This window comes from Nycticebus coucang, chromosome 1 (genome assembly GCF_027406575.1).
Source record: "Nycticebus coucang isolate mNycCou1 chromosome 1, mNycCou1.pri, whole genome shotgun sequence".
Classification (NCBI taxonomy): Eukaryota; Metazoa; Chordata; class Mammalia; order Primates; family Lorisidae; genus Nycticebus; species Nycticebus coucang.
This window is the reverse complement of record NC_069780.1, coordinates 93,919,608-93,931,613: the sequence shown is the minus strand read 5'-3', so window position 1 is coordinate 93,931,613 and position 12,006 is coordinate 93,919,608.

Genomic DNA, 12,006 nt, shown 5'->3' with positions numbered 1-12,006 from the left:
CAGGTGCCATGACTGGCAAAGCAGCAGGCTCAGGTGAGCAGCCTCACCACAAACTCGTGAGCAATGCTCTGCACTCACATTTCATCATGCTGTGACCTTCACCAGGCGACAGGACTTTTCTGCACCTTCATAATCTCATGGGATCATTGTTGTTGATGGAAATGCCTTATGCATAAGCTCACTAAGCCTAACAACTGTCCACAATTGAATCCACCTGGCTGCCTTAGTCTATTCAAGGGTCCTCAAACTTTTTAAACAAGGGGGGCCAGTTCACTGTCCCTCAGAACGTTGGAGGGCCGGACTATAGTTTAAGAAAAAAACTATGAAAAAATTCCTATGCACACTTCACATACCTTATTTTGAAGTAAAAAAAACAAAACGGGAACAAATACAATCACACCGCCTCATGTGGCCCATGGGCTGTAGTTTCAGGACTCATCTGATCAACATGGTCAGCATTAATTCAAGAAAGCTCAGAACAGCAGGACTCTGCCATCTTCAGAACTGGGCTCGGGATCCACATCTTTGCTCTGTGACAAGATGTGTGGCCCTGCAGATGCTTTCTTTTGTTTTTTTACTTAATTTTTATTAAATCATAATTGTATACATTTATGGTGTACAATGTGATGACACATAACCGTCACCTCACTTACTTATTTTTTAGGTATGACATTATAATATATTCTTAGTTATTTTGAAAGGGACCCTTGCATTGTGTACATTAGGTGAGACCCCACCAAATACCCTCCCTCCACTGGCCCTCCCCTCTCCCTTCTTTCTCCTCTTTCTTTCTGGATTATCTTTGTGTTTTATCATTTGTATGAATGTATAGATGTTTATATATTGGTTTTGTAATAGTATTGAGTACATTGGATATTTTTTTTCCATTCTTGAGATAATTTACTAAGAAGAATATATTCTAGCTCCATCCAGGTAAACATAAAAGATGTAAAGTCTTCCTCTTAGCTGTGGCTTCATAGCATGCCATGGTATACATATACCACAATTTGTTTATCCATTCAAGGGTTGATGGGCATTTAGGCTGCTTCCATGACTTGGCTATGGTGGACTGGGCTGCAATAAGCATTCTGGTACAAATGTCTTAGTTGTAAAATAATTTTTGTTTATCTGGGTAGATTCCTAGTAATGACATCACAGGATCTAAGAGCTGGTCAACTTTTAGTTCCTTGAGAATTCTCCAGACTTATTTCAAAAAGGCTGCATTAGTTTCCAGTCCCAACAGCTATGTAGAAATGTTCCTTTCTCTCCACATTCACACCAACATCTGCAGTTTTGGGATTTTGTGATGTGGGCTAATCTCACTGGGGTTAGTTGATATCTCAAAGTGGTATCTCTCTGATGACTGAAGATGATGAGTATTTTTTCATGTGTTTGTAGGCCATTTGCCTGTCATCTTCAGAGAAGCTTCTGTTCAAGTCTCTTGCCCACAAAGAAAGGGGGTTGTTTACTCTTTTCTTATTGATTAGTTTGAGTTCTCTGTGGATTCTAGTTATCAGATCTTTGTTAGAAACATAACCTGCAAAGATCTTCTTCCATTCTGAAAGTTGTCTGTTTGCTTTACTTACGGTGCCCTTAGCTGTGCAGAAGCTTTTTAGCTTGAACAGATCCCAGTAATATATTTTTTGTGTTGCTTCAATTTCCAGTGGGGTCCTCCTCATAAAAAAATTTTCCAGGCCAATATCTTCAAGCATTTTCTCTCCACTCTGTTCTAGTATTTTTATGGTTTCATGTCTTAAGTTTAAATCTTTTATCCATTAAGAATCAATTTTTATTAATGGTGAAAGGTGGGGGTCCAGTTTCAGTCTTCTACAAGTTGCTAGCCAGTTTTCCCAGCCCATGTGTTAAATAGGAAATCTTTTCCCCAATGTATGTTTTTGTTAGGCTTATCAAAGATCAAATGATGATATGTGCTTGGGTTCATCTCTAGGTTCTCTATTCTGTTCCATATATCTCAATCTCTATTTCTCTATTTTTGTACCAGTACCATGCAGTTTTGATCACTATAGATTTATAAAATAAACTGATATCTCGTAACACGATGCCTCCTGATTTGTTTTTATTTCTTAGTAATGTATTGGCTATTTAAATTTTTTTCTTTCGCTTCCTTTGTTGGATAAATTCCCAGGTACTTCCTCTTCTTTGGCACTACTGTGAAAGAGATAGAATCCTTGACTATGTTTTCAGCTTGACTATTGTTGGCATATATGAAACCCACTGATTTGAAGTATTGATTTTTTATCCTGAGACACTACTGTATTCCTTGCTAACTTCTAAGAGTTTTGCTACTTGCTACTTGAGTCCCTGGGGGGTTTCCACGTAAAAGATCATATCATCCACAAAGAGTGAGAGTTTGACCTCCTCTGACCCCATTTTAATACCCTTAATCGCCTTCTCTTGCCTGATTGCAATGGCTAGAACTTCCATTAGTATGTTGAATAGCAGTGGTGACAATGGGAATTCTTGTCTAGTTCCAGATCTGAGTGGAATTGTTTTCAATTTTACTCCATTCAGTAGGGTATTGTCTGTGGGTTTGCTGTAGTTTAAGAAATGTCCTATCTAAGCCCATTTTCTTAATTGTTCTAATCATGAAAGGATCTGGATATTATCAAAAGCCTTTTCTGCATCTATTGATAGAATCACGTAGTCTTTATTTTTTATTTTATTTATGTTTATTTATTTTTATAATATAACAGTATCATTAAATTCTACTTGCTAGGATCTTATTGAATATTTTTCATCAATATTCATTAATGATATTGGTCAATAGTTTTCTTTCTTTTGGGAGTCTTTCCTGGTTTGGGATTAAGGTGATATTTGTTTCATAAAATGTGTTGTGGAGGATTCCTTCTTTTTCTGTTTTGGAAAAGGTTATGTAATATGGATGCTAGTTGTTCTTTGAAGCTTTCTAATGTGAAGCCATCAAGTCCTGACTTTTGTTTTTTGGGAGATTTTGAATAATTGATGCTATTTCAGTGCTTGATATAGGTCTATTCAAAATTTCTAATTTTTTCCAGTTGATTCTAGGAAGGTGGCATGCTTAAAGGTATTGGTCCATTTCCTCCAGATTATTTTTCTGAGAATAGAGTTTTTTGTAGTAATCGTTGAGAACTTGTTGTTGTTATTGTTGTTGTTGCAGTTTGGCTGGGGCTGAGTTCGAACCTGCCACCCTCAGTATATGAGGCTGGTGCCCTACTCACTGAGCCACAGGCACCACCCAAGGATTTTTCTGAATTTCTGTGGTATCGGTTGTTACTTCTCCTTTATTGCTTCTGAATGATATTAGAATGATGTTATAAATTTTATTAATCTTTTCAAAGAACCATCTTTTTGTTTTGTTGATCCTCTGAATGATTCTTTTCTTTATAATTTCATTTAGTTCTGCTCTAATTTTGGTTATTTATTTTCTTTTTCTGGGTTTGGGGTTGGATTATTCTTCCTTCTTCCCTTTCCTGTTGCTTGAGATGACCCATTAAGTTGTTGACTTCCTCTCCTTCTGTTTTCTTTTTTTTTGTTTTTGTTTTGTTTTGCTTTTTTTTATGGTCGGGGATTCATTGAGGGTAAAATAAGCCAGGTTACACTGATTGCAATTGTTAGGTAAAGTCCCTCTTGCAATCATGCCTTGCCCCCATAAAGTGTGACACAAACCAAGGCACCACCCACCTCCCTCCTTCCCTCTTTCTATTCCCCCCCCATAACCATAATTGTCATTAATTGTCCTCAGATCAAAATTGAGTACATAGAATTCATGCTTCTCCATTCTTGTGATGCTTTACTAAGAATAATGTCTTCCACGTCCATCCAGGTTAATACGAAGGATGTAAAGTCTCCATTTTTTTTAATGGCTCAATACTATTCCATGCTATACATATACCAAAGCTTGTTAATCCATTCCTGGGTTGGTGGGCATTTAGGCTGTTTCCACATTTTGGCGATTGTAAATGGACCTGCAATAAACAGTCTAGTACAAGTGTCCTTAAGATAAAAGGATTTTTTTCCTTTTGGGTAGATGCCCAGTAATGGGATTGCAGGATCAAATGGGAGGTCTAGCTTGAGTGCTTTGAGGTTTCTCCATACTTCCTTCCAGAAAGGTTGTACTAGTTTGCAGTCCCACCAGCAGTGTAAAAGTGTTCCCTTCTCTCCACATGCACGCCAGCATCTGCAGTTTTGAGATTTTGTGATGTGGGCCATTCTCACTGGGGTTAGATGATATCCCAGGGTTGTTTTGATTTGCATTTCTCTAACATATAGAGATGATGAACATTTTTTCATGCGTTTGTTAGCCATTCGTCTGTTGTCTTTAGTGAAAGTTTTATTCATGTCTCTTGCCCATTGATATATGGGATTGTTGGCTTTTTTCATGTGGATTAATTTGAGTTCTCCATAGATCCTAGTTATCAAGCTTTTGTCTGATTGAAAATATGCAAATATCCTTTCCCATTGTGTAGGTTGTCTCCTTGCTTTAGTTATTGTCTCCTTAGCTGTACAGAAGCTTTTCAGTTTAATGAAGTCCCATTTGTTTATTTTTGTTGTTGTTGCAATTGCCATGGCAGTCTTCTTCATGAAGTCTTTCCCCAGGCCAATATCTTCCAGTGTTTTCCTATGCTTTCTTGGAGGATTTTTATTATTTCATGCCTTAAATTTAAGTCCTTTATCCATCTTGAATCAATTTTTGTGAGTGGGGAAAGGTGTGGGTCCAGTTTCAGTCTTTTACATGTAGACATCCAGTTCTCCCAACAACATTTATTGAATAGGGAGTCTTTCCCCCAAGGTATGTTCTTGTTTGGTTTATCGAAGATTAGGTGGTTGTAAAATGTTAGTTTCATTTTTTGGTTCTCAATTCAATTCCAAGTGTCTATGTCTCTGTTTTTGTGCCAGTACCATGCTGTCTTGACCACTATGGCTTTGTAGTACAGACTAAAATCTGGTATGCTGATGCCCCCAGCTTTATTTTTCTTACAGAGAACTGCCTTAGCTATACAGGGTTTTTTCTGGTTCCATACAAAATGCAGAATCATTTTTTCCAAATCTTGAAAGTACGATGTTGGTATTTTGATAGGAATGAAATTGAATAGGTAGATTGCTTTGGGAAGTATAGACATTTTAACAATGTTGATTCTTCCCATCCATGAGCATGGTATGTTCTTCCATTTGTTAATATCCTCTGCTATTTCCTTTTTGAGGATTTCATAGTTTTCTTTATAGAGGTCCTTCATCTCCTTCGTTAGGTATATTCCTAGGTATTTCATTTTCTTTGAAACTATGGTGAAGGGAGTTGTGTCCTTAATTAGCTTCTCATCTTGACTGTTATTAGTGTACACAAAGGCTACTGACTTGTGGACATTGATTTTATATCCTGAAACATTACTGTATTTTTTGATGACTTCTAGGAGTCTTGTGGTTGAGTCTTTGGGGTTCTCTAAGTATAAGATCATGTCATCAGCAAGGAGGGAGAGTTTCACCTCCTCTGCTCCCGTTTGGATTCCCTTTATTTCCTTGTCTTGCCTAATTGTATTGGCTAGAACTTCCAGCACTGTGTTGAATAGTAAAGGTGACAGAGGACAACCTTGTCTGGGTCCACTTCTAAGAGGAAAAGCTTTCAGTTTTACTCTATTCAGTAAAATATTGGCTGTGGGTTTGTCATAGATAGCTTCAATCAGTTTTAGAAATGTGCCACCTATGCCTATACTCTTCAGTGTTCTAATTAGAAAAGAATGCTGGATTTTATCAAATGCTTTTTCTGCGTCCATTGAGAGGATCATGTGATCTTTATTTTTGCCTCTGTTAATATGGTGGATAACGTTTATGGACTTGCATATGTTAAACCAGCCTTGCATCCCTGGGATGAAGCCTACTTGATCATGATGAATGACTTTTTTGATGATAAGCTGTAATCTATTGGCTAGGATTTTGTTGAGAATTTTTCCATCTATATTGATGAGTGAGATTGGTCTGAAATTCTCCTTTTTGTTTGGGTCTTTTCCTGGTTTTGGTATCAGGGTGATGTTTGTTTCATAGAATGTGTTCGGGAAGATTCCTTGTTCCTCAATTTTTTGGAATAATTTCTGCAGTACGGGAATAAGCTCTTCCTTGAAGGTTTGATAGAATTCTGGTGTGAAGCCATCTGGACCAGGGCATTTTTTGGTTGGAAGATTTTTTATTGTTTCTTTGATCTCAGTGCTTGAAATTGGTATGTTCAGGAGCTCTATTTCTTCCTGGCTGAGTCTAGGGAGAGGGTCTGATTCCAAATATTGATCCATTTCTTTCACATTATCAAATTTCTGGGCATAGAGTTTCTGGTAGTATTCAGAGATGATCTCTTGTATCTCTGTGGGATCAGTTGTTATTTCCCCTTTATCATTTCTGATTGAGGTTGCTAGAGATTTTACTTTTCTATTTCTCGTTAGTCTGGCCAATGGTTTATCTATTTTATTTATTTTTTCAAAAAACCAACTCCTTGTTTCATTAATTTTCTGAATGATTCTTTTGTTTTCAATTTCATTGATCTCTGATTTGAATTTGGATATTTCTTTCCTTCTACTGAGTTCAGGCTTAGATTGTTCTTCTTTTTCCAATTCCATAAGATCTCTTGTGAGATTGTTGATGCACTCTCTTTCTGTTTTTTGAATGTAGGCATCTAAAGCGATGAATTTTCCTCTCAAAACTGCTTTTGCAGTATCCCACAGGTTTTGGTAGCTTGTGTCTTCAATGTTGTTATGCTGAAGGAAGTTAATGATTTCCTGTTTTATTTCTTCCTTCACCCATCTGTTATTCAACAGAAGATTGTTTAATTTCCATGCCTTTGGGTGCGGTCGAGCATTTTTGGTAGAGTTGAGTTCCACCTTTAGTGCCTTATGGTCTGAGAAGATATAAGGTAAAATTTCAATTCTTTTGATTCTGTTGATATTTGTTTTGTGTCCCAGGATATGATCAATTTTGGAGAATATCCCATGGGGTGATGAGAAGAATGTATATTCTTTATCTTTGGGATGGAGTGTTCTAAATGCGTCTATCAAGCACAGTTGTTCTAGGGTCTCATTTAAATCTCTTATATCCTTGTTTAATTTCTGTTTAGAGGATCTGTCCAGCTCTGTTAGAGGAGTGTTAAGGTCCCTGTTATTATGGTATTATCAGATATCATATTGCTCAGACTGAGTAAGGTCTGTTTCAAGAATCTGGGAGCATTTGAATTGGGTGCATAAATATTTAGAATTGAAACTTCTTCTTGTATTTCTCCCTTGACCAATGTAAAGTGACCATCTTTTTCTTTTTTGACTTTAGTTGCTTTAAATCCACATGTATCTGAAAATTAGATTGCAACTCCTCTTTTCTTCTGAATTCCATTTGCCTGAAAAATTGTCTTCCAACCCTTGGCTCGGAGCTTTAATTTGTGTTTTGAAGCCAGGTGTGTTTCTTGCAGACAGCAAATGGATGGCTTGTGTTTTTTAATCCAGTCAACCAATCTATGTCTCTTCAGTGGGGAATTCAAGCCATTAACATTTATTGAGATAATTGATAAGTGTGGTAGTATTCTATTCATCGTATTTTGTGAGAGTCCATTGCTTAGTTTTATCTTTTGCATCATTGTGGAGGTTAGGTTCTGTCCTTTAATTTCTGAGTTCTTACTTTGCTGCTGATCCATTGTGGTGGTCAGGGTGTAGAACAGGTTGAAGTATTTCCTGTAGAGCTGGTCTTGTTGTGGCGAATTTCCTCAATGTTTGTATATCCGTAAATGATTTGATTTCTCCGTCAATTTTGAAGCTTAGCTTAGCAGGGTACAGAATTCTGGGCTGGAAATTGTTCTGTTTAAGTAGATTAAAGGTAGATGACCATTGTCTTCTTGCTTGGAAAGTTTCATTAGAGAAGTCTGCAGTCACTCTGATGGATTTGCCCCTGTAGGTCAACTGGCGCTTACTCCTGGCAGATTGTAGAATCTTTTCGTTTGTCTTGACTTTGGACAGGTTCATCACAATGTGTCTTGGAGAAGCTCGGTTAGAGTTGAGGCGACCTGGGTCCTATAGCCCTCTGAAAGCAGTGTGTCAGAATCTTTGGTGATATTTGGGAAATTTTCTTTTATAATATTCTCTAGTATGGCTTCCATTCCTCTGGGGCATTCTTCTTCCCCTTCTGGAATTCCTATAACTCGTATGTTGGAACGCTTCATAAAGTCCCATAATTCTGACAGTGAACGTTCTGCTTTCTCTCTCTTCTTTTCTGCCTCTTTTACTATCTGAGTTATCTCAAAAACTTTGTTTTCTACCTCTGAAATTCTTTCTTCTGCATGGTCTAACCTGTTGCTGATACTTTCCATTGCATCTTTAAGTTCCCTAATTGACTGTTTCAGTTCCTTCAGCTCTGCTATATCCTTTTTATATTCTTCATATCATTCATCTCTTATTTGATTCTGTTTTTGGATTTCTTTTTGGTTATTTTCCACTTCATTAGCAGTTTCCTTCATTGTTTCCATCATTTCTTTCATTGTTTTCAACATGTGTATTCTAAATTCCCTTTCTGTCATTCCTAACATGTCTTTATAGGTGGAATCCTCTGCAGTAGCTACCTCATGGTCCCTTGGCGGGGTTGTTCTGGACTGGTTCTTCATGTTGCCTGGAGTTTTCTGCTGATTCTTCCTCATGAGTGATTTGTTTTATCTGTTTCCTTGCCCTAATTTTCCTTTCACTTCCTCTTGCTCTTTAAGTTCTCGTGCCTGTGGAAGTTGCGGGCGGGTTTAGACGGATTGAACACACACGACCACTTGCTGGTTTTCCACTGTTTTAGTCCTCCTCTTGGGGTCCATATGTCTCTCGCTGACTCCCTGTATCCTCTCAGGGGTGATGATAGGCAGATCCCACCAGCCAGAGATGCCTGGAGTCTTATCTCCCCAGACTCACGGTTCCCAGATGCAAGGAAGCTGTTACTCGGCTGCCATCTTTCTCCGCCTCCTTCTCTTTCTGTTTTCTTGATGAAGGCTTCTAATGCTGTCCATTTTCCTCTTAGGAATGCCTTTGCATTCCTTTGTGTCTTCATTATCATTTTGTTCCAAAAATCTGATGTTTTCCTTCCTAATCTTATTTTTGACCCAGCCATTCACTCATCCAAAGGTTACTTAGTTTCCATGACTTTGTTTGAGTATGAAAATTTCTGTTGCTGTTGAGTTCATTGCTGTTGAGCTGTTTATTTTGTTATGGTCCAAGAAGATACATAGAATAATTTCTATTGTTTTAATTTGTTGAGATTAGATTTGTGTCCTTAGATATGATCAATTTTGGAAGATGATCCATGAGCTGATGAGAAGAATGTATATTCAGTTTTATTAGGATGAAATGTTCTTCGCTTTGTTCATTTGTTCCAGGGTCACATTTAAGTATATTATTACTTTGTGTAGTTTCTTCTTTGAGAGTCTATCCAGAGCTGACAAAGAGGTAAAAATCACCAACTGTTGTAGTGCAGGAAGATATCACATTGTTCATTATCCATTAGGGTTTTCTTTATAAATTGAGGAGCATTTAGGTAGGGTGCGTAAAGTTAACTATTGAAATGTCTTCATCTTGAGTGTTTCCCTTGACAAATATGTTGTGTCCATCCTTGTCTTTCTTTCCTTTTTTTTTTTTTTTGGTTTAAATCCTATTGTATCTGCAAATAAATTGCAACCCCTGCTTTTTACTGATTTCTGTTTGCCTGTATTATAGATATCCATCCCTTAACCCTGAGCTGTTTTTTAATCTTTTAAAGATTAGTCTCTTGTAGGCATCAGATACCAAGCCTGAGTTTTTGTATCCATTCAGATAAACTATGCTTCTTTAAAGGACAAAGTAAGCCATTCATATTAATTGAGAGAATAGATAGGTGTGGTAGTATTTTGGCCATCATGTTTTTCAAAGGTCCAGTGGATATTTTTAATTCTTTCCCCACTGTGGAGGTTAGGTTTTGTTTGATAAATTCTGGATTAGTTTACTTTGGTGGTAGACCATTGTGTACTTTGGTGGTAGACCATTGTGTTGGTCATTATGGAAAATGGGTTTGAATATTTCCTGGATACCTGGGTTTGAATATCTCCTGGTTTAGTTATGGCAAATTTGCTGAACATGTGTATGTCAGTAACATATTTGATTTCTCCATCACAAATAAAACTCAGTTTAGCTGGATACAGGATCCAGGGCTGAAAGTAGTTTTGTTTTAAGAGATTGAAGGTCGATGACTATCCTCTTCTGGCTTGAAAGGTTTTGGCTGAAAGATCTTCAGTCATTCTAATATTTCCCCCTTGGTAGGTAATTCTTTTCTCAAGTCTGGCTGCTTGCAGAATTTTTTCCTTCATATTAACTTTGGCAAAGTTAATTGCAATGTGACTAGGAGATGCTTTCTTTGGTTTGAGTCTTGCTGGAGTTATGAAACTGTCTACTATCTGAAATTCTGTATCTCTTGCAATGCTTGGGAAATTCTCCTCCATAGTATTTTGGAGTAGAGCAACTATGTCTTTAGGAATCTCCTTATCCTTCAGAAATTCCTATAAGACCTATGTTTGATCTTTTCCTTCAAGAATTGCTATAAGACCAATATTTGATCTTTTGCAATGATCCCACAACTCTCTCAAGGAATAATCTGGAGAGGGGAGACAAGATGGCGGACTGAAGCCAGCTTTCAACAAAGGCTCCCGTCCAGTAGGAGAGTTAAGGGACAGGAATTTAGTAAGTATCCTGGTGGACTTGAGCCTCACCAAGAGAGAAGGCTGAAGAACGCACATCAACACCGCTGAGGCAAGTTGTGATCACAAGGACGCAAACAAAAGGTACAAAATCCACCACCAAGCGGACGGGAGTCCCCCTCCCCCATGACACCGGCTCTAGAGCCCCACAATTGAACAAGCGGGCAGAAATTAAAGGCCCTCCCACTACACTCCACGGGAGAGACCTTATAAAAACTGGACCTACATCCCCTACTGGGGTGCCGTGGCGTTCTCCTGCCAGACATAGGGCTGAATAAAACTTTGGGAATCCTTTGCCGGCAACCCTGAATCCCCGGCGCTCCCCTCCCACCCACTGAGGTCTGGAGGCCTGTCCCCCAGGACTTCAGATCCTTGGGTGATTTCTCAAGGGGAGTGGACAGTCCCCGAGTTGCGACTGGTCAGCATTGACTCTGAGGCGCGCCAAGTGAGGAGAGGGCACCGGGCTGAGGGGGAGTCACGCCTCGCAGCACTTCCCTGCGGTGCAGTGCAGCAACCCTCCCCGGGCATACGGGGCCCAAGACTGAATAAGACTCTGGCCTCCCCGCTGAGAGCTGAGAGCCCCTATTCTCACTCGGGGTCTGAGGGCCTATCCCCCAGGAGTTCGGCTCCTTGGGTGATTTCTCGAGGGGAGTGCACAGTGCCTGAGCTGCGTCAGGTCAGCGCTGACTCTGGGACACGTGAGCGGGGAGAGGGCACTCTGCTGAGGGGAAATCAAGCCTTGGCGGCACTTCCCTGCGGTGCAGTGCAGGAGCCCTCCCCGGACCGTAGTATTGCGTGAAACTGAATGAAACTCTAGCTTCCCCCCCCCACTCCCAATCGGGGTCTGGGGGCCCATCCCCCAAGAGTTCTGATTCTTGGGGGATCTCTTAAGGGGTGTGGACCCAGCACAAACTGTGGCCGCTCAGTGCTGACTCTGGGGCGCGGGACAGAGGAGAAAAGGGTCACCTGAGTGCCCACACCAGAGCAGCAGTTCCCTGGAGGTAGATCAACAGCCGTTTTTTCTTTAACGGCAGAACGCTCACTTCTGGATATTCTGAGGCCACACCCCCTGTCTCCCTGGGCAACCAGAGGAGGCCACCGGTGACACGGCTTACAAACCCGGAAGCCTCCAGGGCGGGGCCGACCCAGAGAGGTGTTCAGACGCAATTCTCCACCAGCAAAGACGTTTGAACTCAAAACAGCCCGTCTCCTGTAGGCGACGACAGGAACAGAGACAGAACCTCACAAAGTTGTCTGTTCTGTTCTGTTCTGTTAGCAGCATGCAT